A 27645-nucleotide genomic window follows, 5' to 3' on the forward strand; every position below is an offset into this window, starting at 1 on the left:
GTTGCCCCCTCCCTATGACATCTCGGTGTTATCTTCGGTCATTCTTCTTCTTCTTCTTCCAAAAAAGGAAATTCATTCTACCTTGATCTTCATACAAACCATTTTAATATCTCCTTACTAAGACAAAATTCTGCCTATCAAATTTTTAAATATAATCATAAAACTTTTATCTTTTATATCTCTTTTGCAACCAATGATAAAAACAGTTCCATATCCTATAATACTCTATCTCTTTCCTGTCTTTAATCTTCAAAGTCAATCTATTCATTTCTGCATAATCCATATTTTTTTTTATCACCTCCTCTTCCAAAGGTATTTTCTCTTCTTTCCAATTTTGAGCATAAACAATTATTGCAGCTGTTATTACATGTATAATCAAATAGATATTTTCCTTACTAATCTTTTTCTGGAAGAATACCCAATAGGAACAGCTCTGGTTTAAGTTCATTACGTAACTGTATCATCTCTTCCAACCATGTTTTAATTTTATTCCAATATTTTTTTGCTTCTGGACATGTCCACCACATATGATCATAAGTTCCTGGTAACTGATGACATTTTCAACATTTAGCTGATTTGTCTTTGAACATTTTTGCTAACCTCTCTGGCGGCATATGCCATCTATAAAACATTTTATATTGATTTTCCTTGTATGCAGTGGACATCGTTAATTTATAGTTCCTTTCCCACATTTGTTGCCATTTTTCAAATTCAATAGAGTAACCAAAATTTCTTCCCCAAGCTATCATTGTTTCTTTTACTTGCTCCTCTTCCAGATCAATAAACAGCAAAAAAATTATAAAGGTTTTTTTATTAGCTTATCTTCTGTTCCTGTGAGTATCCTATCCAACTCAGTTTTTTCCAAATAGAAACCATATAATTTAGCATCTTTTTCGTATCTTGTTCTTATCTGCATATACATATACCAATCTATCTTAATCCCTTGCTCTTCCAATTCTCGTTTCTCTTTCAATTCCCCCTTATCCGTTAATAACTCCTTATATCTAATAATATTTCCAAACTTAAAAACATTTGGGTGAATTAAAGCTTCCATAGTTGATAACCATATTGGTATTTTTACATAGTATTTATCTCTAACCTTTTCCCATACTGATAACAATGCATTTCTTATATAATGTCTATGAAAATATGAGTGTATCTTATTTCTACCATACCACAAAAAGGTGTGCCATCCCAGTTGTAAACCATGTCCTTCTAATGTTAACAACCTAGTGTTACTTAATTCAATCCATTCTTTCAACCACGTCAATGTCGCTGCTTGGTAATATAACTCCCAATTTGGTAAACCAAATCCCCCTTGTACTCTCGTATCTTGTAACATTTTCATATTTATTCTTGCTTTTTTCCCTTGCCATATGAATTTCATCATTATCTTATTATTGGCAGTATATTCATCTTAATCAATGCAATCCATCCCATAAGTGACAATTGGAGATTTTTCCATTATTCCAAATCTTTTTCAATTTGTTGTTTTAGTTTATAATAATTTTCTTCCTTTATTGTTGCACATCTTGAAGATAAATATACACCCAGGTATTTAACCTTTTTCACTACTTGTATGTCTACATTTTCTTTTATCTCTCTATTTTATTTTTCTGATGTGTTTTTCACCAAAATTTTTTGTTTTGTCTTTATTTATTTTCAAGCCCGAGACTTTTCCATATCCTTCTATCTGCTCTAGTAATCTAGGGCCTGTTAATTGCGGTTCTTCTATGATAAAAACCAAATCATCTGCACATGCTTGCAATTTATACTCCTCTTTTTTAATTTTCATCCCTTTTATCTTATCATTTTGTCTAATATTTCTATTTAGAACTTCTAAATTCAGAATAAACAATGGTGAAAGAGGGCATCCTTGTCTAGTGCCTTTCATTATATTAATTTTCCCTGTCATTTCTCCATTCATCATTATCTTGGCAAATTGTTTTTCATATATTGTTTTTATGGTATTTATAAATCTCTCCCGAAAGCCCATTCTCCGTAGCTGGTTTATCATAAACTGCCAATTCACATTATCAAAAGCTTTCTGTGCATCTAAAAACATTAATGCCATTTGCTTTTCTGAATGTGCCTCATAATATTCCAAAGTATTCAAAATCATTCTCATATTATCTCTAATTTGTCTTTTTGATAAGAACCCATTTTGATCAGTATAAATGTATTCATTTAACATTTTTTTAACCTACTGTATTTGCCATTATTGAAGCAAAAATCTTATAATCTACATTTAGTAGCGAAATCGGTCTATAGTTTTTAATCAGTTGTAAATCTGTATCTTCTTTAGGTATGAGTGTCACATATGCCTCTTTCCATGAATCTGGCATTTTAGCCTCCAATAATAAGTCATTGAATAGATCCAACATCACGTTACTAATTGCTTCTTGTAGTGTTTTATACAATTCAGCTGGTAAACCATCTGGTCCTGCTGCTTTCCCACTTTTTTGTCTTTTTATTGCTTCTGTTAACTCCATCATTGTTATTCTTTCTTCTAACATTCCTTTATATTGTTCTGATATTTTAATTAAGTCTGATTTTTCCTGGTAGTTTTGTAGCTCCTCCTTTGAAATCTTCTCTTGAGAATAAAGTTTTTCATAATACTCTTGGGTTACTTTTTTTTTTCTATTCTATATTGTGGGAGCTCACCCCGTTACGCGGCACTAGGGATTCGAACCGCTGAACTGCCGACCTTTCGATCGACCAGTTCAGTGTCTTAGCCACTTAGCCACCGCATCCCTATACTGAATCTTTAACTCTCTTTAATTCAAGGCCAGTAGAAAATTATTCTACAGGGCGAACAGACTCATCTGATTTTCTTGTTTCAGCTGATCTGGAAAGCTCGGGATAAAGGCATATTTTGTCATATTTTGAGATGTCATCTCAAGGACATCCTTTCCAGGTAAAATCAGCTGGGATTCTTAATGTGGGATAGACCTACTCTGGAGCATTAAGCTAGAGGTCTTCAAACTTGGCAGCTTTAAGACTTGTGGACTTCAACTCTCAGAATTCTCCAGCCAGCTTTGCTGGCTGGAGAATTCTGGGAGTTGAAATCCACAAGTCTTAAAGCTGCCAAGTTTGGGAACCCCTGCATTAAGCCATAAGCAACACAGCGTTAAAACAAATAGCAGGACAGATAAAGTTAGAGGCAACTTGGATCAAATCCCCAAAGGGTTCCACAATATCTGTGTTTTTGTGAGCTTAGATTTTGTGCCAAAGCACTTATACTTGACTTTGCTGCCTGCCAGCTCGTATTCCAAGCAACCAGCTAACTTGAAAGAAAATAACTAGAGAATACTCCCTTGACATAAATGCAGTATCAGCAGGAGCTGAAAGAGAACAGAAGGTTGGAGTTCACTTAGCTGTAATAATTACCATTTCTTAAAAAGAAATAGCGTTATTCCTTCCATGCTGTCTTATTCTTTCATGGAGTTTCAACCATTTGTTAATAATTATCTGAGCTTATAAAATATAGGTCCTTAAAATCCCCCTCCTTCTCCTTTTCCTGTATTGAAATAATAATGAAGATAATAATACCCAAGTTAAAGAAGCAAAAGGTCCTGACTTTAGTACTAACAACGTTATTTATTTGGAGATCTTCAGTGTCAGTAATTTTTGCTCTTCACTTGCAGTTGCTGCAGTACTGTATGTGGTGTATTTGCTAAGCCTGTACTACGGCTGAGCCTACTTAGCTGTTTAGTATCAGGCAAGGTTAGCTAGAAGCTTCCACCTGGTGTAGTAGTGAATTAGATGAAATTATATGGTCAAGGAGTAGAAAATTTGTCATGGTTATTCCATTCTCCCTTGCACTGCTTAGAGAGTCCATTGAATGGGTTGTCCTGATGTCATTGGTCAAAGACTGAGTTAAAATTTGTATAAACACATCTCCCCTTCAGGCTTGACTCCAGTTCATTAACTCAGTCCGGCCATCTTGACTGATTTTTTCCTGGCTCCTTCAATGGACTCTCTAATTTGACTCTTTAGCTGTCAGTATTCCAACTTTTTTTCTGGCTAAGTGCTGCTTTCTTGTTTTAAACAGCATTGTGATCGCACAAAGGACTTCGCCCGAGCGCTGCTCAGGTTTGAATCTGCAGGGACATAAAGAGAAGACTATAGAAAACATACCGTTTTTTATCCCAAGTAAAATAAAAATCGACCTTTAAGTTCAACTAGATGCAAAACATAATGCAAAAAAAAAAAAAAGCACAATCATATTCACCACTTCTTGAATTTGTTCAATTTAGACCATCAAAAGAGACAAGTAGAAGCAGAGAAAACAGATAACTAAATGCAAATTTAAAAAAAAAGAAAAAGAAAAGAAAGTTAAAAAAATAAGTTGGGAAATCTAACCAAGAACAAAACTCATGAGGGACTGAAGATACCCTAACCCAGAATGGGGTAGAAGAACCAGATGTCTTCTCCTAGATATGTTTGTATGTGTGTGCTGTATCTGCATTTTAGAATAATAACAAGAGTTAATGAAAGGTATACATAAGAGTTACATTGGTGTATTTTACTTCCACCCTATCCCCAGTATTTGCAATAGCACCTCTTTCAGACTGAGTTGAAAGGAAGAGCCGAGGTAGAACTCCAGCTGTACAATGGAGTAGACAGCTGTTTCAAAATACATTTCAAATTTCAACCCATCAAAAGGTCTGAGACCTTTAGAAAACAGGATGATATGCGGCAAGGAAGATTATGGAAGAAAGACAAGATTGGCAGAGATGTGAGCAGGAGGGTCTGAAATTTTTTTTTAAACTCTTAAGAGTTGTCACCGTTTAGTGCTCAGACTATAATTGGATTGCAACCCATATTTGAAAAGTTGACATTAATAGAGAGCCTGCTCGGTGTGTGATATAGGTGGGAAGATCCACTTGACGGAAATTAATAGGTGGCAGACTTTTTTTCAGGAAAGGAGGAATAACATCTCTACAGATGACAAGAAAAGGTTAGGTGATCCATCTTGCCTTCCAGATCTCCTGTTTGTCAGTTGCTGATTAAAGTAATAATCTTTAGATCAAGCAGCAAATTAACTGCCTCCGAACACAAGCTAGAAGAAGTCAATGTAACAGGAACACAGAATGAACTTCCAGCTCCCCTCGTTAAAATAAAAAAAAAAGTATATGATATTGAGATTTGGCAAATGTACCATTTCTAGAAGGAATTTAAATGTGACCTTTCCTTTCCTGATTCTGAGAAGTTCAGTCCCATCGAAATTCATCTGTCAATTCAAATATCATCGTGTTTTGATTACCCAGCCATTCATTTGCCATTAAACGTTCCTTAAGTTATTCTGACCTTGTGGAGATACACTTTTATGGATTTTGAGGTTGTCAGTTAGCTTCTAGAGGGATTCACATGGACATATATTCGAACAAGAGATTGTCTTTGACAATCCAATCTCGGGAATTTTGTCATATGTCTTTTGACATGGTACAGAAGAGCTGAGTTAGGAAGATATAGAGGCTTTGTTATGAAAAATGACAAATATGAAAATGCAAAAGTGCTCAGGTGTTAAAATGTGGAGATACCATGAGAATACAGGTAGCAAAGGAAAATATATTGCTTGTTCATGTAAGTATGATGTGTAAGAGGGTTTAATGAAAGCTTCGGGCAATCTGGAAAGCTGTCAAAACTTCAGATGAGGATCTAGAGGAATATTAATCTCTCATTCTGCCCAGGAAATATCACAGAATCTGCCCAATTTCTGTGGTATCTTTTGATGCTGCGCTCGTTGCGTATATACCTGCCGAAAACTGAGTGAATTGGCTCACAAAGGAGACACGCAAATCCAACCCAACTCTTGAGCGATAATTGCTCAGCATTCAAGTTGACAGTTGAATTTCCACTGTTATCTTCCAGCTCCAATTATACATCTGGCAATTTGCTTTATTTATTGCAGCATGCTATCTTGGCTCATACATTCCCTGCTTCTAAAGGTGTGATGTCCTTCTGAATTTCCTTACAGTGGTTGCAGTCACTCTTGCATGAAAAGGCCATTTGTTCTTCCCATATTAAACTCTCTCCTTTTTTTTTTCTTCTTTTTTTGCAGATAGCACTGCTGAAAATTTCCTATTACTGTAAATTAATTTGATTTCATTAACTGCATGAGTCATGGGCAAAGAAAATAGCATTTGGAGAGGGGGTCAGATTGTCCAGATAAATGGTGGGAAACAGGCATCCACAGCAATTCTAGTGTTAGCTAACCAAGAGGTCCTCTGTATCTTCACTTCACTTTCAGACGTATGCCTTTGGAGCTATTCAAGTGGGAACTGTGGCCTTGGTTCTATTCTCATCCCAAATTAATATTTATTTATTTATTTATTTATTTATTTATTTATTTATTTATTTATTTATTTATTTATTTATTTATTTATTTATTTATATATATATATACCGCCCTTCTCCTGAAGGACTCAGGGCGGTGAACAGCCAAAATCAAATACATAAATATAAAAGCTAAAAAAAACAATTTAAAACCAAATTAAATACTTTGGCCCACAATTAAAAACATCCCAATTAAAATCCAATTTAAAATTTAAAACCGTTAAAATTAGGCTAGCCTGGCTTGCTGGAATAACAATGTCTTCAGGGCACGGCCGAAGGTGCGCAAGTCCGGGATCCTCCGTACCTCCGGGGGCAGCTCATTCCAGAGGGCAGGAGCCCGCACCGAGAAGGCTCTCCCCCGGGGGGTCGCCAGTTGAAATTGTCTGACCGACGGCACCCTGAGGAGCCCCACCCTGTGGGAGCGTACTGGCCGGTGGGAGGCTGTCGGTAGCAGAAGGCGATCCCCTAAGTACCCAGGTCCTAAGCCATGGAGCGCTTTAAATAAGTTAATCAACACCTTGAATCGCACCCGGAAGACCACTGAGAGCCAATGCAGCTAGTGCAGGAGAGGTGTTACATGGGAGCGCCCCGTCGCTCCCATAATCACCCGTGCGGCTGCATTTTGGACCAACTGGAGCCTCCGGGTGCTCTTCAAGGGGAGCCCCATGTAGAGAGCATTGCAGTAGTCCAGTCGGGAAGTGACGAGGGCATGAGTGACCATGCGCAGGGAGTCCCGATCCAGAAAGGGACGCAACTGGCGGATCAGGCGAACCTGATAAAAAGCCCCCCTGGCCACGGCCATCATATGCTCTTCTAAAGACAGCCGTGCATCCAGGAGGACACCCAAGTTGCGAGCCCTCTCCATGGGGGCCAATGACTCGCTAATAATAATAATAATAATAATAATAATAATAATAATAATAATAATAATAATAATAATAATAATATACACATCAACAAATCGCACAGTGGTGAAATGTAAAATTTGTTACTACCGGTTCTGTGGGTGTGGCTTGGTGGGGTGGGTGGGTAATATGACTGAGTGGGCATGGCCAACTTTTTTTTTTTTTTTACTTTTAAAAACAATTTTTTCTACAACCTCAAGAGGTTGTAAAAAAATGCTTTTAAAAGCCTCTGATGATCCTAGCTGACTTGCTTGATCGGCAGAGGCTTTCTTTAAAAAAAAAAAAAAAAGATGAGTTTAAAGATTTTTTTTTAAAGATTTTTTTAAAACTCATCTACCCATCTTAATGTTGTTAAGATTGAGAAACACGGGTATAAATCAAGAAAGGAGGCAGTTCAGAATAGGATGGTCAAGATTCCAGGAACTATTTTCAATTGGTTTTATTTAATTAGCTTAAATAATAATAATAAAAAAAACCAGAAAGGTTTCCCTTGCTCAGTTCTATGTAGGGCGGGGGGGTGGTGCTCATCTCCATTTCCTAGCCAAGGGAACCATTGTTCTCTGTAGACCATGCATTTGCCTGATAATACAACCAGGGCTGGGCTTCAAAAATTTTAGCAAGGGATTCTCTGACTGTTTGCTGGGTGGGAGTGGCCATGGTGGACGTGGCCTAGTCAGCCTCCTGCACCACAGTGTGTGTGTGTGTGTGTGTTTTTGCCCTCCGCAGGTTCCGGAGGCTTTCCTTGAGCCTCTGGGAGGGCGAAAATGGCCTCCCCAGGCTCCAGAGAACCTCTGGAGGCCAGAAACAGGCCTATTCCCAGCCTTCCCAAACTTCTGGTAGGCCTGTTTTTGCCCTCCCCGAGCCTCCGCATGCGCCCTGCATTTACCTGCATCCAAAACGGGCCGCGTGGGAGGGGCATGGTGAGGTGGGAGGAGCCAGCCAGGAGAGGGATTTGGGGGTTCTCCGAACTGCACAGAATCTTAGCCAGAGGTTCTTGCAAACCCCTGCGAACCCCCAGCAGCCCACCCCTGAAGACAACTCTATAGCAGATTTTCCACCAGTTATTATAAAACCTTTGCTGCTAATGCTTTGTGCTGATCCGTTAGATTTTTCTGTAGAATTTTTTTTTTAAGAACCTGATTCTAAATATGAGGTTTATTTTTTTTTATTTTAAGTATTGGTAGCAATTTCTTATTTGTTTAGGTTTTATTCTTTCCTTTGACATTACTTTATGTCCATATCTTCTCGCCTCTCTCTTTTTCACTTCCTGCTGTCAAAAGCTACTTCAAAAACACAAGAAACATGAGCTCAAAAGTGAATAAATGATAGGAGTAGATATGTGTTTTGTGTTTTAAATTCTAAGGTACTGTATATACTTCTGGGGAACAATACCTTTAGGCAGGCTATTTATTCAGGGCACTTACCCACATTAGCAAATATGCAATTTCAAGTATCAGCAACAGTGAAAATCATAGATACATTACAGAAAAATCATAGATTTGAAAGTTAAGATTACATAATAGTGATTTTGCACTCCAAAGACATTGTGTGTAGATACTGTAAATGGATCGAGATGGGCATGAAGTGAATTGGGATTGCAATTTGCTTCTTAAATCCATCATGCATGAAACAAACAAACAAAAAAGAGATAAATATTTGAAAAATGATAGGTTTTTATAAAAATGGGAAAACTTCTAGAAGAATAGATGAACTCCAAGAACAAATGTACTATTTTTGTGGGATTGAAAACATCTTGAAGGATTCAGTGGTTCTGTAAGACTTTATTAAGTTTCAACAAAAGATAAAGTACAAAGTAACAGAAAGGGAAAAGGGAAAAGGAGGTCACGGGGAGGAAAAAAGCAAAACTGAGGATGCAGAAAAAGAAAAGGGAAGAAAAATATAGAAAAGAATAACTTCTAACTTTCTTCAGTACAGAATCAAATATAAAATACATTAATCTTTTGCAGGATCAATCCAGGGGTGGGTTCTAAATTTTTTTACTACCGGTTCTGTGGGCGTGGTTTATTTTGTGGGCGTGGTTTGATGGTCATGTGACAATTCTTTAGGATTTAGCAGAGGTACTCGTCTACCAGGCTTTTAACTGCTTGCAGAGCGGTACCAGTCTACTCATTTATTTTTGGAGGCACCGGTCTACCCATTTGTTCTTGGAGCGTTCCGGTCTACCCATTTGTTTTTCGAGCGCACCGGTCTACCCATTTGTTTTTGGAGGCACCGGTCTACCACCACACTGCCTTTTAACACTGATCAGATGTAGGGCGGCCCTTTGAAGCCCCGCGACAAGAGTTTAAACAGTTTTTTTCCTTCTAGCCGATCAGCTGGGACTCGGGAGGCAGCGAATAGATTGGGGGAGGGGGGAGGGGGAGGGGGAGGGCCCAGCTCCCAAACAAAGAGAACCGGTTCGGTGACGTCATATCATCATTGCTACCGGCTCAGCCGAACCGGGCCGAACCAGGAAGAACCCACCACTGATCCAATCTGAGTTGGTCACCAGGACTAAAGGTTTATTCTTCCAAGCGTCTTCTTTTAATCTTTCACTCTAAAATTAACGAATAATGCACAGTATTTCTATAACCATAAACAACTGTAATGGTCAAATCCCAGAGTTAAAAATTCATATCTTTTAGTTTCAAGCGCAAAGTCCAAAAGTAGTTTTACTTTAGAAGCAAAGCTAGACAAAATCTTTTCTTTAATCAAAGCAGTCAGTTTCACCATCTCTACCAACTCTATTAAATTCACCATCCATTCTTCCATTATGGCAGTGGTGGGATTCAATTTTTTTTTACTACCGGTTCTGTGGGCATGGCTTGGTGGGCATGGCATGGCTTGGTGGGAGTGGCTTGGTGGGCGTGGCAGGGAAAGAATGCTGTAAAATCTCCATTCCCTCCCCACTTGAGGGGAAGGTTACTGCAAAATCCCCATTTCCTCCTGATCAGCTGGGACTCCGGATGCAGAGAATAGATGGGAGCAGGGTGGTATTTACCGGTTCTCCGAACTACTCATAATTTCCGCTACCGGTTCTCCAGAACTGGTCAGAACCTGCTGAATACCACCTCTGCATTGTGGACTTTGTAAACCCTCCTATCTCTGTCCATAAATACCCTTGCTGCTATTGTCATATATAAAAACAAAGTCCCATTTTTTTCAAGCTGTTTATCCATCAAACCTCTAAAAGAAAAAAAACCTCCAGCTTCAATTATACCTTTATTTTAAGAATTCTCTGACTTAAAGTACATATATGACCCCAATATTCCGTAGCTTTCTTACATGTCCACCAAAGTTGGTAAAAAAAACAAAAAACTTCATGTTGATTGTATTTCCAACATATATTTGACACACCCTTATGCATCTTGGACAATTTATCAGGATGTTAAATATCAATCGTGCATCATCTTATAAAAATTCTCCTTTAAATTATAATTCAGTGTACGTTTCAAATCCTTACTTCACATATTCTCCCATTGATCAAGCATTATGCTGCATCCATTTAATCATAAAATCTTTAACATATTCATCTTCCATATTCTTTTTTTCAATAAAGGTTTATACATCTTAGCAATAACATGTTCAGCAGAAATCCAATTCAAAATCACTTTTTCTCATTTATGAAAAAACGAAATTATTCTTGTTAATCTCTCTGTCAACTGAGTGTAATCCAACCACTTGACAAATATCACCTTCCACCTCCAGACCTTCTCTGGTTTTTAACGTAGGCTCTCCTTCCAAAACGTCAATAAATCAGCATAGGTCAACCCAAGTTTGTGCAGCTGTTATTTCTCTTCTAAAAACAAAACAAAACTTCTTGGGGTCAGTTTTTAGGAGTCAATCTTGCTTGATGTCTATTCCAAACTTTCAGGATGGCATGCCTTACAAAATAATTTTGACAATCAGTATTAAGTTTCCCTTATCATACCATAAGTAGCTGTGCCACCCAAACCTCAAATCATGTCCATCCAGCTCCAATAATCTCCTATTTCTCAGAGCCACCCAATCTTTCATCCATACTAAACAATAAGCAGGAAAGTACAACTTTAAAGCCCATCTCTTTCTTTGACATCTTACAACACGAAGGATTCAGTGGGAGCCACAAATCATCATTTGAATGAGCTTGGCTCCAAACCAAAAATTCTATCAGCTGCAGATTTTCCAAGCAGGCTGTGACCAGTGTCTATCCCATGTGTGTGAAGTCATCAATGACCCCTAAAAGAAATTCCATTGCAGGCCGGCAACCAGTTAATTCCTTCTGAAATATAACAGGTAGCTCTTATATGCTTCTGGAATGCATGTTATCAACTGGAACGCTGGATTTGATGAATGTCTACAAAGATTATCAGTCATCCAGGTCATAGTTGTCCCAAAGGTGCTTTTTCAAAAGACAAAAGGCAACTGGACTTTTTTTTTTTTTTTTGCCTTCCTTGAAGACATTTCACTTCTCATCCAAGAAGCTTCTTCAGTTCTGACTGAATAGCAATAACAATAGCACTTACGTACATACTGCTTCACAGTGCTTTTACAGCCCTCTCTAAGCCCTCTCTAAGCGGTTTACAGGGGACGCGATGGCTCAGTGGCTGAGACGCTGAGTTTGTCGATAGAAAGGTCAGCAGTTCAGCAGTTCGAATCCCTAGTGCCGCGTAATGAGATGAGTTCCCGTTACTTGTCCCAGCTTCTGCCAACCTGGCAGTTCGAAAGCACGTAAAAAATGCAAGTAGAAAAATAGGGACCACCTTGGTGGGAAGGTAACAGCGTTCCGTGCACCTTTGGCATTGAGTCAATACCAGCCACATGACTACGGAGACGTCTTCGGACAGCGTTGGCTCTTCATCTTTGAAACGGAAATGTGCATTGCCCCCTAGAGTCGGGAACAACTAGCACATATGTGTGAGGGGAACCTTTACCTTTTACCTTAAGCAGTTTACAGCATACTGCCTCCTACAATCTGGGTCAAGATTGGTGGAAAATGGAAGGATTTATATTCCTTGCAGTCCTTTGGTCGTTAGCACTCTTTCTGAGAGCCGTTGAGGCCACTTGGAAGTTTTTCTGTGCCCTCAAGGTCACCAGAATAGTGCAAATGGATGTGGAGCCTTTTTGGAACTGCTGAAAGGACTGTGTTGTAAACAGAATAACAAGTCTTCAAAAAAAGTCCAGTTGCCTTTTGAAAAAGCACCTTTGGGACCTGGATTTTGATACATCCAAGAGAGAAAACAGAACAATAGCAGAACTCATAATAAAGCAAATATAGAGATTAACTTTTGAGGGTGAATTAACCACTTGGAACAGCTTGGCCTAAGGGGTGGAGAAGTGTTTTTCTATGGAATCGGACATTATTGCAGTTTGAGGTATTTTGGCTTCATGAAATCTTTACAGCATCCCTTAATTTCATCTTTTATGACTGCTGATTTTTATGACCACACATTTTCCATAATAAACAAGAGGGTATTTTCTCTCCACGTCTTCTTTTGAAAATGGGTGATATGCAATCCGTTTCTTTGGAGGGTTGGATTATTATATGCAGTTAATAAAACGACAGAGAGCAGATGGTTCCTTTCCTGCTATAATTCTTGCAGGAGCTGGATTAAAAGTAGGGGAACATGTGTTTCGTTTGGACTGTCAACTGATGGCCATTCTCTGAATGAGCTTAATACCTGTGCTACAATTCAAACACGAAGGACATGGTCTGAATGTATGCATAAGTATTGTGCGTATTATGCAAACAGACCAGCTTCTAACGGTTTAAAGTTTCATTTAGATGTCTAGAGCCAAATATTTCCTGAACATTTCTTTTCTATTTCAACATACGGTAATAGCTCAGTGCATAGTGTTTCATATATCATTTGCAATAGGGACCCCTGAATGCTCGTGAAGGTAGAAGCGCAGGAAGATCATTCAAGGAAGGTGTAGCAAGCTATAATTGCAATGCAGCTAGGCCTTTAACTGAGATTTAGCGGGCTGTGGAAAATGTAATCTTACACTTCTTGTTCCCAGCAAGATGATTTGTAACTATCTGGGTAATCAACACTCTCCAGACACGGTGCATTCTGCATATGAATTTGCTGTGGAAGTTGGGAGGATGGCATGGTGCATTGGTGTGTTGCTGTTGTGTGTTTTGTTTAGATGCAGGGCTCACAGGGCACTCTATCTGCCAACTCTGAGCAATATACAATTCCCCAAGAGGTAATTTGGATTAAAATCATACCATCAATTAAAGCAACCTCTAGAAGTATTCCTGTGGAACCCGGAGTCACAACTAAACAATATTAATAATAATAATGAAAAGAGAGCCACGCTGCCAATTCAGTTACAACAAACCAGCTTCCCCTCCTTGATAGGAGAACTGAGTTTTTAAAAATCTCAGATAGGGCAGGGTGCTATTCTAGAAGAAGGGGCAGCAACTAAAAAGGTGGGCTTATGTGGCCCCAGAATAGGACAATCTGTAAGGACATTTGGGAACCAGTGAAGAGGTGAAAGCATCAGGCTAGAAACCAAGAGACCAAGAGTTCTCCTGCTACCTTTGGCACAATGCCAGCTTGGGCCTTGGACCTTGGGCCAATCCTTCTCCCTCAGCCCTAGGAAGAAGGCAATGACAAGTGACTTTGGACAAGTGGCTTGTCCAGGTAATTGCCAGGAATCAACACAGACTCAAAGGAAGTGCCTCAAGGAATGCCCATCCCAACCCAAGGCACTGCATTAAAATCCAAAATATGATAATTTGCAAGGGCAACCAAGGACCGATTTGATACTGTAGTTAAGATACTGGCCTACAGACCACTGAATGCTCAGTTTCCTTGGTCATTAAAGTCCCTTCTCTCAGTCCAACCCACTTCACAGGATGGCTATGTGGGAAATAACAATATGGATAAAATCCCCAACCGTCAGTTGCCTTTTATCCTGTGATGATACCTGTGACGTTGTCTCAAAGGTGCTTTTTCAAAAGGCAACTGGACTGTGTTTTTTTCCCCCTTAAAGAAGAAAGACTTTTCATTTCTCATCCAAGAAGTTTCATGAGAATTAATGAAGCTTTTTGGATGAGAAGTAAAATGCTTTCTTCCTCATAATAGAAGACTCAGAATATTTTAAAATATGGAATTATTTTTTATCACTGGTTGGAGAAGAGATATAAATGATTAATTATATAAGTATGCATAAATATGTGATGAGTAGAATATTATGTTAGCGATGAATTGATATCACCGATTGGAGAAGGATCAAGATAGAAGAAATAACACTTATACAGAAGAAGAAAGAAACTTTAGAAGATAACACCGAGATGTCACAGGGAAGAGATAATTGATGTATTAAATGTTTGTTTGTCTAAAAAATAAAAAAAAAAAACTTTAAAAAAAAAAGAAAAAAAGAAAAAGCACCTTTGAGGCAATAATTACCTGGATGATTGAGAATCTCTATAGACATTTACCTGTGCCATTATTAAACAATAACCTCTGTCTATCTTAGTGCCTTGGGGAGAATTCAATAGGGGGACAAAAATATCAAATCCAGTCAAAAACATCATAATGAGTCTTGACCAGCTGCAGCTTCTAAATGCTCCTCAAAGGTAGTCCCAGGTAAAGTGCATTGCAGAGTTCAGTCCAGAAGTAACAGTGAGTGACACCTGCTATTTCAATAAAAGTTGGTGCACTAGATGGAGCTGAGTGAAGTTTTCTTTAGCTATGGCTTCCTCCTGCTCCTCAAGAAGGAACTTTAAGTGTAAGAAGAGCCCAGATTGGAGAGTCTTTTCCACCTAGATGAGGGCAACATAGTTCAGATTTAATTATAAATCACATTGAAGCAGGGGTGGGCTTCAAAAATTTTAGCAAGGGGTTCTCTGCCTGGTTGCTGGGTGTGCGTGGCCATGGTGGGTGTGGCTTAGTCAGCCTCCTGCACCACAGTGGGGGGGACGTTTTTGCCCTCCCCAGGCTCCGGAGGCTTTTTTTGAGCCTCCGGGAGGGCAAAAATGGCCTCCCCAGACTCCGGAAGCCCTCTGGAGGCTGGAAATTGGCTCATTTCTGGCCTTCCCAAACTTCCAGTAGGCCCATTTTTTTGCCCTCCCCGAGCCTCCATGCGCACTCTGCACTTACCTGCATCCAAAACGGGCCGTGTGGGGACTCCTGGGAGGGGCAGGGTGGGGTGGGCGGGGCCAGCCAAGAGTGGGATTTGGGGGTTCTCCGAACTGCACAGAATCTTAGCTAGAGGTTCTCCCGAACCCCTGCAGCCCACCCCTGCATTGAAGGTAGCCAGCCTTTGAACTCCCTCTACTCCATTTTGTTGGGTGGAATTTCAACCTTTTTGTCCCCAAGCACCTGGACTGAACATAATGTGGTAATAATAAGCAGGTAGAAATATCTAGTGTAATCTCCACACTGCTGGGCTAGCAAAATGATGCCATAAGCAGTACACTATATACAAATATTGTATTCTCCAGAAATATTTCATTACAATCACATTGATTCTTAGTTTCCAGTTCAAGAATAACTGTTAATCGTCTGGAACAGAAGCTGAACTGAAGTATGGCTTTCTTTTCTCCTGGCCCTTGAGAAAGAAAGAAAAAGGATTGTGTTATAAAGACCTTATCAGAATGGTAAAAGATTGCTGTGTTAGTGCTTCTTGGCTTAAACGTTTAGAAACACTCTTAATCTTTTAAAAATAGATTAAGGAATGGCACTGAGGCTGACAATCTGCCTGCCGAGTTCTGGGACGATGCAACTTGAAGCGGCGGAGATATTAAACCAAGATGTCTGTTTTTCTAGGAGAAATGTCAATGCACTATTAACTCCAGGAGAATTTCCACCATCTCCACTTACTCAAATGAACTATTTTGAAACCTGGTGATTACCTCTCCAGCTGCCTCAGCTACGGTTAGTTTTATCCAGGAGAAAGCAGGAGATGGCGAGATCTAATTTTGCCTTAGGCATGAAGGCTGTCTGGGTGACTCTGGGCCAATCACCAGGAGACAGGGACCTCTAGTCCTGCCTTAGGCATGAAAGATGACTGGGTGTCTTTGGACCAGTCACCAAGAGATGGTGAGCTCTAGTCCGACCTTAGGCATAAAAGCTGACTGGGTGACTTTGGGCAAATCATCAGGAGACAGGGAATTCTAGTCCCTCCGTACCTTCGAAAGACAGCTGGGTGACCTTGGGCCAGTCCCCCTCCCTCCCTCCCTCCCTCCTTCTCTCTTTCTCTCTGTCTCTGCCTCTCTCTGTCTGTCTCTGTCTCTCTCTCTCTCTCTGTGTGTGTGTGTCTCTCTCTCTCTTACTGTGTGTGTGTGTGTCTCTGTCTGTCTCTGTCTCTCTCTCTGCCTTACTCCTCTCACAGGTTTGCTTTTGTGAAGAAAATAAGCTTCGCGGTGCTTTTACAGCCCTCTCTAAGCGGTTTACAGAGTCAGCCTCTTGCCCCCAACAATCTGGGTCCTCATTTTACCCACCTCAGAAGGATGGAAGGCTGAGTCTACCTTGAGCCTGGTGAGATTCGAACTGCTGAACTGCAGCTAGCAGTCAGCTGAAGTAGCCTGCAGTACTGCTCTCTAACCACTGTGCCACCTCAGAGGAACGTGTGTTGCATATATTCACTACCCTGAATTATTTGTAAAAATAAAATTATAAATAAATAAATAATTCTTTTTTTTTTAATGGCCTATTTTATATTTTCCTCCAAGGAGCTAGCCCAGGGGTCAGCAACCTGTGGCTCTGGAGCTGCATGTGGCTCTTTCACCCCTCTGCTACGGCTCCCTGTCACTCAAAATATGCATCACAACTGCCAATGTGCGACACCCACTGGCACACGATTTATTGAGCTTTTCAACCCCCGGTAGGCCAACCACGGATAAATCCAAGAAAAGTTTCAGAAGAAAAGAGAACATTTAATTCAACTACATATGCTAGTTTTGTGGCCGCTCAAGAAATAGTCAGGCACGGGAAGGGTTTTGTGGCTCCCGGTGTTTTCTTTTCTGTGGGAAATGGGTCCAAATGGCTCTTAGAGTGTTTAAGATTGCAGACCCCTGAGCTAGCCATTTACATGAAGTATACACGACTTGGCTGTAGCATGTGTGATTCCTGCGTGTATTTGCCTTAAGGAGAGATGATTGGCTGTACCCATATCTGTAAATGAGAATGAGGATAGCATTTTCTTAATTGTAACTCATGGTTCGTTAATGTAATCCAGACCATCTGGAACTTTTTATGAGTTCCACGGTGCCAATGTATTTCAAAAGAGAGAGAGAGAAAGAGAGAGAGAGAGAAACTCTCTGTATTTAGACTGCTCTAGAATTGGAATAATAGGATGACAATCCCATACTTTTTCTTATTATTGCTACCTATTTTAAGGAACAACTCCCAGATGAATCTAAGTTGGCAGAATCTGTAAGCCTGTGGGAATGGGAGAAGTTCTCACTGTACAGTATTCCTCATTTTCATCAGTTACTAAGTTTGAACAGTTGTTTCCTTCTCTTTTGTTGGGTTTTAAAGTTCTTTGTTAACTGACAAAACTGTTGAGAACAAATTGATTCAATTAAAAGTGTACAATGGAAAGATTTGTGAATGCTTAAGTGCACAATTTCTTAAAAGAATGCTCTACAATATTTCCCTTCTTGATGTTTGTAAAAGATCAATGCCCCAATATTAAGGGAACAGACAGTAAATGCCATCTGCAAAAGATGGATGAAATATCCTGCAATGGGTGGTAGCTGAGATGCTGCCAGCCATGGCTGGGCACATTGTAAGAACTATGAACTCAATAGGCACCATCTCTTTTTGCTGCCACAGCTATTGGGATTGAAACTGGTTTAAGATTAAATATGAAGTGTATCAGAGTTTCTTGCATAAATCAAATCCAGAAGCACACACAGATAACTGATTCAACAGGATTCATTAACTTCTTTCTGTAAATAATAACAGATGAAGTAAGTTTTACAATACCAACAGCAGAGAACAGTTTCACTTTATTTCAGATCAGCTGTCAAGTTCAGGCAAAACACAAGGCAGGAGAGAACAGTTAGTTTCATTTCAGCAGAGCAGACAAGTTCAAGCTAGTTTCATTTTAGATCTCAGAGCAGGCTGTTTAGTTTCAGTTTCAATTCTCTGCACAGACTCAAAAGCTGCAGATGAAGACACGCCCTGGCTCCAGTCTGTCTCAGCTCCCAATTGGCTGATTTAGTTGCTATGCCTATTTATTGGCTGACTTTGTTACCATGTCTCTGCCAATTCATGAATAATCTGACAAAGTGTCCTGGCTCCACCACATAAACTCCTACTGTCCATAAGCAGGTTATAGTTTTAGTAACTTTTACATCTGCAGTTTTTCCTACTTTTCAGTCTGCTTCATCCAAGCTCACTTTCTGAGCGGTTCAAACCAACAAGACACATATACAGGAAATCCTTGATTTACAGCAGCTCATTTAGTGACAGTTCAAAGTTACAAAGGCACTGAACAAAGTGATTTATGAGTGGCTTTTCACACTTAAGGCTGTTTTGCAGTATCCCCATAGTCACATGACCAAAGTTCAGACACTTGGTAACTAGTTCATATTTATGTCATGTGATCCCCTTTTGTGAATTTATGACAAGCAAAGTCAGTAGGGAAGTCAGATTCACTCTACAACCATGTTGTCGTTGTTAGTTGCGAAGTTGTGTCCGACCCATCGCGACCCGATGGACAACATTCCTCAAGGCCTTCCTGTCCTCTAACCATCCTCTGGAGTCCATTTAAGCTCACACCAACTCCTTCAGTGACTCCATCCAGCCACCTTGTTCTCTACTGTCCCCTTCTTTTTTTGCCCTCAATCGTTCCCAGCATTAGGCTCTTCTCCAGTGAGTGAGTCCTTCTTTCTCATTAGGTGGCCAAAGTATTTGAGTTTCATCTTCAGGATCTGGCCTTCTAAAGAGCAGTCAGGGCTGATCTCCTCTAGGACTGACCAGTTTGATCGCCTTGCAGTCCAAGGGATTCGCAGGAGTCTTCTCCAGCACCAGAGTTCAAAGGCCTCAATTCTTTGGCACTCAGCCTTCCTTGTGGTCCAACTTTCACAACCATCACAACCATTTTACTAACTTAACATTGGTTCCCTTAACAACTGTGGCAAGAACAGTTGTAAAAATTGGGCAAAGCTCATTTAACTGTTTCCTTCAGCAACAGAAAGTTTGAGCTCAATTGTAAGTCAAGGACTATCTGTACTTCAGAGCTGTTTCCAAATTCTGAAGAGCACTAACTTTAGCACACATCAGTATTCTCCCCACAGCAGTTTTGGAGGTTCAATATATTAAAATAATGTTCCCCATGAGTTATGATTGTGCCTCTGCAAACAAAAGACTATAGAAATGACCACTTAGATCCCTTTGTACTGCATATATCCATGATGGCGAATCTATTGAACGCGTGCCACAGGCCTCCAGGATGGGTGGGGAAGGCTGTTTTTGCCCTCCCCAGGCTCCAAGAAAGCCTCTGGAGCCTGGGGAGGGTGAAAAACGGGCCTACTGGGCCCACTGTGCCATCGTGTGCCAAAAGCGGGGGTCACAAGGGGGGTCATGTGCGCGTGCGACACCTCCCCCCCGCGCTCTGCCTGCTGTTGACACATGATGACAAAAAGGTTAGCCATCACTGGCATAAATAATCTATAAGGATCTTAGGCCCTGCCTTGTTACTAGTGAAACATCTGGAAAATTCTGATCTTTTTGATGTAACTACTGTGATCACATCACCACAATTTACTTCTCCTGTACACAGCTAGGTTTTGTTCTCCTGCCTGAAAATGGAACATAATCTGAGTGCCCAGTGATGAATCTACCACCAATTATAATATTCTTATCCTGTTTTGTGCATTTATTCTTATTTATTTTTAATTTTTTTTTTTTTGAACTCAGGCCTGTGACCGTAATACATTCTATTCATTTATCATTAGAATTTACTGCTTTGAAAATGATTTTTCGATGTGAAGAATAATAATAATTTTCCCACAGAGCAGTAAGATTACTTTTTATATACAGTATAAAAATTAAAACTCATTTTCTGCTGCTGTTGGATGAATTATGGATATTTTTTTTTCCTTCTTTGTCAAGTCAGGGTAAGGCTCCAGAGGTGGGTTTCAGCAGGTTCTGACCAGATCTGGAGAACCGGTAGTGGAAATTTTGAGTAGTTCGGAGAACCGGTAGTAAAAATTCTGACTGGCCCCGCCCCCATCTATTCTCTGCCTCCCAAGTCCCAGCTGATCGGGAGGAAATGGGGATTTTGCAGTAATCGTCTCCTGGAGTGGGGAGGGAATGGAGATTTTACAGTATCCTTCTCCTGCCATGCCCACCAAGCCACACCCACCAATCCATGCCATACCCTCCAAGCCACACCCACAGAACCGGTAGTAAAAAATTTCGAAACCCACCACTATAAGGCTCCAGTGAATATGGACAATATGGTTTTACTGTTAGAACTGAATAACCATTTATTACCTTGAAAATAAGTTTCTTTTCAAAATAGCTTTTTTTGGGGGGGGGGAATGTTTTTACACACTTACAAAGAGAACTGCCTCAAACTGGTTCATACCATTTTAAAATGTTCAGGATTGTCTGGTTTTTTTTCCCATTATCATTCAATTATACCTTCTGCTTTTGCCCAGAATGCACTCAAGACAGCAAATAATGAAGGGGAAAAAAAAAACCCCACACAAATAAGGTGACAAAAACAGGTCAATGCCTTATTAACCAATTTGAAATGAAAAAGGCTGGCTAATTGGAAGACTTTGATTCCTTTTTTAAAAGCAGAAGCGGTGGCAGCTGAGATCAAAGGAAAACCTGTCCATAACTTGAGATCACCCAAGGGAAGATTTTTCCAATGTGTTCAACCCAGGGGTAAAATCCAGCATGTTCTGACAGGTTCTGGAGAAGTGGAAATTTTGAGGAGTTCAGAGAACCGGCAAATACCACCTCTGGCTGGCTCCAGAGTGGGGTGAGAATGGGGATTTTGCAATATCTTTCCCCTGGAGTCGGGTGGGAATGGGGATTTTGCAATATCTTTCCCATGGAGTTGGGTGGGAATGGGGATGTTGCAGTATCCTTCCCCTGGAGTTGGGTGGGAATGGGAATTTTACAGTATCATTCCCCTGGAGTGGGGTGGGAATGGAGATTTTGCAGTATCCTTCCCCTGCCTCGCCCACCAAGCCATGCCCACCAAGCCACACCCACAGAACCGGTAGTAAAAAAAAATTGAATTTCACTACTGGTTCAACCAATGGAGCTAGGAAAGTGAGCACAGCTCTAAAAGGTTGTCTTCTGTTCATCTTAACATCAGGACCAGTTGATGTTGAGCACAAGGAATCAACCCCAATAATGTTGTTACAATGTCTACTTTCCCAGGACTGAGCCACTGTTTGTTGACTTCTCAAAGCTAATTCTCTAATTCTTCGACTAGAAGGAATGATCAGAGTTGGCTGTTGGACATAACTCTGCAAACACACTTGCTTGTTACTGGCACCACTCTTGAATCCAAAGACAATGGGGAAGACTCCTCTTTGTGGGCCTGTTCTTTCAGAGAGATTTCTTTTTAAAAAAATATTTTTATTGAGTATTTTACATTTTAAAATCAAACACACAATAGCAAAAGAAGTCAAGAGACAAAAACAAAAAACAAAAAGACACGCACATCAGATATTAAAATACAATACTAACAAGAGATATATACAATTTTACAACCTTCTGCATCGACTTTTGTCTTTCCTCTTAGCTTTTATCCTCCCGCTTCTTCTCTTTATTTTTAAATATTCATTATTAACTGTTTTGTTAGCAGGATCATTATTTACATTAATATCCAGTATGTTAATATCAAATTTCACTTTATATTCTTATTTCTTAATTTAATTTCTGTTTTCCAACCATGTACAAAACCTATTCCACACTTTATAATAATCCGAGTCTTCTCTTTCTTTGATCTCCATTGTTAATTTATCCATTTCGGCGCATTCGAGGATTTTCTTTATTATTGTTTCTTCCGATGGTGTATTGGTCGACTTCCACATTTGCGCTAGAGTAATTCAGAGAGATTTCATCCCCATCAAAGAGGTTACAGCCCAGTTCTGGAAGCCACAGCTATGCATGAAGTAGGAACTTGTTTTAGTTTTGTGTGTGGAACAAGACAATTCTGATCTTTCCAAGCTGTACAGCGATGGGAACTCGTAACAAGACCCAAAGCCATAAAACTAAGTGGAGTAGTAATTTATACTGATGGCTACCTGTCATCCAATTAATTTAAAGAACATGACCAGGGAGTATTTTCAAAATCATCATATAATCACCATAGGAGGTAATTGGAACAACAATTCTCTCATCAACAAAATAATCAGCTTAATTATCAATTATCAGAAAAGCCCCAGGTTCTTATTTCAATAAATAAGTATTTCCCTAAAAGCATGTTCTTTAAATAGCACATGTAACAGACAATCTCAATCAATGTTCTTTTTGATTGGCATCTCCTGGCCTGACGCTTAATAATATATCAGAATTTCCATACTCCTAAGGTTGGCCGAGAGTTTTGCAATTCTTCCAAGCCAATATTCCTGCTTGGGAAAAAATAATCTATTTCAGCAATCCTGGGGGCACTCTGGGCCTGCTTAGATTTGCAAGTCTATAGAGTTTTCATTGCATCTGTTAAATATTTTGCAAGAAGAGCCAAGTATCTCAGAAGAAAGTTGTTTCTGCTTTGTAGGGTAAAATCAGTTTAAAGGAGACTTGTCAGTTGAAAGGTCGGCAGTTCAGCAGTTCGAATCCCTAGTGAGCTCCCGTTACTTGTCCCAGCTTCTGCCAACCTAGCAGTTCAAAAGCAGGTAAAAAATGCAAGTAGAAAAATAGGGACCACCTTTGGTGGGAAGGTAACAGTGTTCCGTGTGCCTTTGGCATTTAGTCATGCCATGGAGACATCGCTGGACAGCTCTGCTCTTCAGCTTTGAAATGGAGATGAGCACCACCCCCTAGAGTCAGGAAAGACTAGCACATATGTGCGAGGGGAACCTTTACCTTTACCTTATTACCAATCCAGCAGGCATCTGGCTGTATTTCCATAGAAGGTGAAGTTCCTCACAGATGTGATCAAGCAGAACGGTCTATGCCAACAGTCATCAAGTGGTGGTCTGCAGACCACTGGTGGTCTGTGAGAAAATGTTGGTGGTCCACAGAAAAAAATTTGCATTTTTTATATTGCACTAAATGCTATTTATCTTTTTAAAAAATTCATATTAGTGGTCTGTGGGATTTAAAATTACGAATTTAGTGGTCCCTGAGGTTTAAAAGGTTGGTGACCCCTGGTCTATGCAGTGACCAAGAACCATCTAGGACAGGGGTCTCCAACCTTGGCAACTTTAAGCCTGGCGGACTTCAACTCCCAGAATTCCCCAGCCAGCTGGCTGAGGAATTCTGGGAGTTGAAGTCCGCCAGGTTTAAAGTTGCCAAAGTTGGAGACCTCTGATCTAGGGCACTTACATTTCATGTTGCTTTTCATTTTGGGGAGAAACCCCCTGGAGTCTTCATTCCAACGACTCTCTGACTACACAAAGTTTTTGTTTTGACTGAGGAAGTTACTTGGATGAGTAATGAAACGTCTTTAATAAACTTTGGTCTAGTTGTCATGATAGATACATTTACATGCATCTAAGACACTGCAACGTACAGCCTCCGAGAATTGTTGGTTGGGTTCTCTGGTAGAAGAGATTATTTGTAGATCAGGACTGAACTGTGATGCCCTTGATGTTCTCTGGGCTTGGATGTTTTCTTCTCCTGCCTACCAACTAGGTAACATCATCAAGGCTAGAAAGGACTGGTGTTAGGCTCCCTTCTACCACTGATGAGGTTACCTAGTTGGGTAATGAAATGTCTGCAGGAAATCAACCAAGCTCAGAGAGTACCACGGCCCCCTGTGTCCTCTGGGATGATTTATGTAAGGTGCACATGAGGTTCAACCAAGGTGAGGGAAAAGATCTACTTCATTGTACCAAATCTTTAATGAAATCTTGATTAAGTCATCTGCCATCTATTTTGCCTTGCATCTTCTATGTGATCCATATGCATACAATATAAATTGCAACCGGTTCTTGTGTTTGGAGACGTTGGTTTTCCCTTCCAATCTAGCGGAAATATACCTTTTGTGGAAGGTTATTTAGTTAATGGTAAATGTGTGGAGCTCTAAAGAATAGCTCCATGCTGACAGTTCTGCAATTAACTTTTGTCAACGGCACTGTAGTGTGTAGCTGTTCAGTAGGCAACATGCACATAAATAATACGTGACATTCAAGCTTTGTAAAATGAAATGTTATTGACACGCTTGGAAGATGTCCATGTACGAGATTTTGCTTTTACAAGATTTGCCATACAATAAAGCTAGCGAGGAAATAAGGGGAGGGAGGGAGGGAGGCAGTATGTCTGTGGTGCAAACTGCATTAAATGCAAAAATTCAACTGTGTGACATTAAATTACATCTTAATGAAATTATACAAATGGCCTTTGTGCTTGGTAAACGAAGCCAGTCCGCCCAGTTGTAGCCTGTGCTTTTTTGTGCAGGAGGCGGGTATGAAACCTAGATTCATGAATAGCATGAATAGATTCATGCTATTAAATTTGCAAAGGGGGTTCTAGGTTTTGGCAGCAAAGCCTCATTTTATTTCACTAAGTGTTCTTCATTGTACAGAAAGTTGCGTGGAAGACTGCAGACTAAAACCAGATCTCTTTTCAATTCTCTGAAAATTTAAATTAACGAGCTTCACATCTAGAATTCCCTTTATTTTATGTTCTGCAGTATTATCAATGCTATCTTCACCTGCCCTGAACTCTTACTCTTACTTAAGAATGAGATTAAGCAGTGCTCAAATTAGTTTATTGTCCGGTAATAAATGTTTTCTGCAGAACTACTATGCAGATTGTAAAAAGTCTCTGTGAATGTTCTCTAATTTTTAATCAACTTGCTTGATCCTTCAGATAACTTAAACTAAGAACTAAAAACTCCTGGAGTGGGGCATATTACAAAAACTAATAAATACACAGAATTGTGATTTAGATAAAGTGTGGGCATCAAAAAAGGTCATAGTCATTGTTTAAAGATAGTTCTTATACCATCTCTTGTACCAAAACCTCAAACAGAAGTCTTGAACTCATGTAAAGCAAGAGGCCATAAAACCCTCAGAAGATCTTCTTGTGGGTTCAGTGCTTTACTTATTAGAGAAGAAGGACTACGACAACATAACTCTTTGTCACATATGTAATGTATTTACTCACCCTTTAAGTCAACGTAAGCCAAAGAACTCTGATTCCAGTAATGTGTGACCACACCAGGTGGCAGCCTCCATCTGTCCTTCGTTGATTTCAAACTGGATAGAGTTAGATCTCTTGAGTGGAAGATCTTAAGAAAATCTTGGGATTGAGTATATTTTTACAAATGCAAGTGAAAAGCCATGACAAAGCACTTCCATGTTGTTGCATAATTGTGTCTAATGGAGTCACCAGGGTTAAGCTCAACTCAAAGGAATCTTATCTTTTTATTGTCTTCAAATGTGTCTCCGCAACATTTCATCGCATTCTGTTCCAGACGCTCCCCTGACTTTCAAGAGCAGATTTATTTTAGGCAATTGTATTAATGGAGTACAATTAATGAGCTTTTTTTTCCCCCCAAGAAAAATAGTAGAACAGTCTGCCTGCAGAAATCTGCTGGAGGTACAACAAAGGGGAAATCAGCTGTCCATTTGTTTTATGATTCTTTTTCCACTACATTTGCAGAAATGTGGTGTTTGAGTGATTTTTAAGGGGAAGTAAATAAAAGCTGAAAAGTATATACCCTCTGATGCGCAATCTGTCTCAAAGTTTTGCTTCTTTGATGGAAATGTTGCAGGCCATTAGTCCAGTGTGAAGAGGGAGCCTTGGGAGGTTTTATGAAAAATGACTGTGTACACAAAGCATATGGGTGACTGAGCGATTTTTTATACACTCCAAAATATTTCTATTTTAAAAAAAACACCCTCACAAGTTATTCGGATTACTTGGTGCAAGATAAGTTCTTGGATCGTCTTTTCTCAACCTGTTTCCCTCTCAAGAGTTTTGTATTAGAAATTGGACGCGCTGGCTAAGGCTTCTGAAAGTTATATTTTAACACATTTGAGGATGGGGAAGGCTGAGCTAAAAGTTGCATTTGAAACAAGCATGACCATGCTTGCTAGATACAGGTAGACCTTGATTTACGACTGGAATTGGGACTGAAATTTCCATTGCTAATCAAGGCAGTTGTTAAGTGAGTTGTACCTGCAAACCATTTTTATTTATTTGTTTTTTGTAAACCTCAGTGCCAGCAAACCTTTTCTGCCACCAGTTGTTAAGCATTGAACTGCAATTGTTAAGTGACTCACACGGTTGTTAAGCAAATCTGGTTTCCCCATTAACTCTGCTTGTGAGAAGCTGGCTGGGAAGGTCTCAAATAGTGATCACGTGACTCAGGGATACTGCAATCATCATAAATACATGTCCACTGTCATCAGCCCAAATTGTCATCACTTGCCACAATGATTGTAAATGCGAGGACCAGTCAAAAGTCACTTTCTTCCAGTGCTGTTGTAACTTTGAATAGTGGCTAAATGAATGCTTGTCAGTCAGGGGCTGCCTGTATACACAATTTCTTGTTTGTTCGCATGTTCGTGCAATGGGTTGGAAGAAGGGTTGCCTTATATTTGAAGTAGTAGGGCTATTCTGGCTTTGGAAAATTTGAAGAAGGAGAACATGCCACCACGAGTTGGTCATTCAAGATATTTCCTTGCTATAAGGAGGTTAAATCTGTCCTTTGCCATTGTGTGTAGGAAATCTTCAACTTTATTTTTTATTTTTATTTATTTGTCAAACATGTGTAAGATAACAGATATAAGTATAAACATAATTAGGAATACAGGATAAGAATACAAATACATGGAGACAGTAGGACAGGGATGGTAGGCACGCTGGTGCTCTTATGCATGCCCCTTACAGACCTCTTAGGAATGGGGTGAGGTCAACAGTAGGCAGTACTAAGGCTAAAGTTATGGGGGTTTGGGGATGTAACAACAGAGTCAGGTAGTGCATTCCAGGCATTGACCACTCTGTTGCTGAAGTCATATTTTCTGCAATCGAGTTTGGAGCGGTTTACCTTAAGCTTGTATCTATTGCATGCTCATGTATTATTGCGGTTGAAGCTGAAGTAGTCATTGACATATAGAACATTGTAGCAGATAATTTTGTATACTACGCTTAGGTCAGACCGAAGGTGGTATAGTTCTAAATTGTCTAAGCCCAAAATTTCAAGGCTGGTGACATAAGGTATTCTGTTGCGAATAGAGGAGTGGAGGACTCTTCTCGTGAAACAACTCTGGACTCGCTCAATTATATTAATGTCTGATATACAGCGCAGGTTCCAG

The 27645-nt window shown here is 39.8% G+C and overlaps 1 protein-coding gene across 5 annotated transcripts in view; it reads left to right on the forward strand.

Moving 5' to 3' along the window:
• The window catches only part of GRID1 (glutamate ionotropic receptor delta type subunit 1), a 785853-nt gene that overhangs the window by 621750 nt on the left and 136458 nt on the right, over nucleotides 1-27645 (forward strand). The window lies entirely within an intron of this gene.

The sequence above is a fragment of the Pantherophis guttatus genome, chromosome 6 (genome assembly GCF_059756535.1).
Source record: "Pantherophis guttatus breed Tessera chromosome 6, ASM5975653v1, whole genome shotgun sequence".
Classification (NCBI taxonomy): Eukaryota; Metazoa; Chordata; class Lepidosauria; order Squamata; family Colubridae; genus Pantherophis; species Pantherophis guttatus.